The sequence below is a fragment of the Silene latifolia genome, unplaced genomic scaffold (genome assembly GCF_048544455.1).
Source record: "Silene latifolia isolate original U9 population unplaced genomic scaffold, ASM4854445v1 scaffold_374, whole genome shotgun sequence".
NCBI lineage: Eukaryota > Viridiplantae > Streptophyta > Magnoliopsida > Caryophyllales > Caryophyllaceae > Silene > Silene latifolia.
In genome coordinates, this window is record NW_027413302.1 from 56283 (window position 1) to 58419 (window position 2137).

Below are 2137 nucleotides of genomic sequence, written 5' to 3' on the forward strand. Positions count from 1 at the left end.
ATACTATCCGGCATGTTAATCAAAGATGCGAGTTTTGCAAGAGCATCCGCGAATTGATTTTCTTCTCGAGGTAGATGTAAGTAGGTTACTTGATCAAAGAATTGGGCTACTTGGTCTATTCTGGCTTGATAAGGTGCCAAGCTTTCGCTTTGGATTTTCCAAGATCCCGTAACTTGATTGATGATCAAAGAGGAATCCCCATGTACTCGAAGATTCTTGATGCCTAAACTTACTGCCGCTTGCAATCCAATGAGACAGGCTTCGTATTCTGCAGCGTTATTTGTCACCTCGAAGTCGAGTTTGACAGAGATTGGTGTATGCTCGCCTTCAGGAGAAATGAGCAACACCCCTATTCCAAATCCTCTTAAGTTCGATGCTCCATCAAAATAGAGGTCCCAGGAGTCTACATCTGTTTGGAGTATATCCTCATCCGGAAATGACCAAGTGTCTATCGTTTGTGTATCATTGATGGGATTTTCTGCGAAGAATTCGGCAACGGCGCGCCCCTTTATGACTTTCAAAGGTACATATTTAAGATCGAACTCAGAGAGCATCAAAGTCCATCTCGCTAGACGTCCATTGAGAACGGGTTTCTCGAAGAGGTATTTGACATGATCCATTTTTGAGAATATTTTGACGGAGTAGCTAAGCATGTAGTGGCGTAGCTTCTTCGTTGCCCACACAAGAGCGAGGCATGTCTTCTCGAGTGGTGTGTATTTGCACTCGTACTCCAAGAACTTCTTACTAAGGTAGTAGATGACTCTTTCTTCTTTTCCTACAGTTTGAGCTAGCATGGCGCCCATGGTCGTTTCAGTTATCGTGAGATATAAACCAAGAGGTTGATCTCGTTGGGGTGGCATGAGCACTGGCGGTTTGGCTAGTATTTCCTTGATTCGGTCGAAAGCCTTCTGACAGTCATCATCCCACATGGCGTGATCTGTTTTCTTTAACTTCTTGAATATGAGTTCGCAGATCATGGTGAGTTTCGATATGAATCGACTGATGTATTGTACCTTGCCTAGGAATCCCCTAACTTCTTTCTCTGTTTGAGGTTGTGGCATTTCGATTAAAGCTTTGATCTTTGAAGGGTCTATTTATATACCTCATTGGCTAACCACGTATCCCAGGAGTTTGTCAGATGTCACTCCGAATGCGCATTTCTGAGAATTGAGTCTCATGTTGTACTTCCGTAGCCTCAAGAAGAATTTGCAAAGGTTCGCAATATGTCCCTCTCTTTCCTTGGACTTGACAATCATGACATCTACGTATACCTCAACTTCTTTATGCATGATGTCATGTAAGAGCGTAGTTACGATGTGTTGGTTTGTAGCTTCGGCGTTGATTAACCCAAACGGCATAACCATGTAGCAGTAGGTCCTCCATTGAGTGACAAAGGCGGTCTTATGCATGTCCTCTAAGGCCATTTTGATCTGGTTATATCCCGCGTATCCATCCATGAAGAATAGCAACGCGTGATCCGCTGTATTACCCACTAATATGTCGATATGTGGTAGAGGAAAGTTATCCTTAGGGCTTGCTTTGTTTAAGTCTCTAAAGTCAACACAAACACGGATTCTCCCATCCTTTATGGGTACGGGTACTATGTTAGCTACCCAGTCTGAGTACTCGGAAACTTTGAACCCTGGTTTGATTGGGATTCTATGCTCTGCAATCTCCCTGTCGATCCCTGGCATATCTTTGTAGGACCAAACAAAAACGTCTTTGAACTCGTGTAGGAGGTCTATGAAATTGGCCCTTTCGGTGGGGCTCAGGGTTGTCCCTATCCTAAGTTCTTGGGGTTCTAGTGTTAGAAATCTATATCTAATTATACTTAAGTATTCAAATATGTTACAATTAATTTAGTCATAAAATTAATTTAGATCTTATGCATGCAAACATGAATAAATATAGAGAAGAAATCGTCATTCTTACAATAGAAATTTCGGTTTTTTTTGGGCACAAGTAAGATCTCCTTCTTACTTGTTCTTGAGCTTCCTTATAATGAATGAACAAGGATTCAAGCTTAGAATCCCTCCAAAAAGCTTATACCCAAGATAACCTCCTAAAAGACTAATATTATTAATGCTAGAACAATATTAATCTTAATAAAATTGACCCAAAACTATTGTTTTTATCT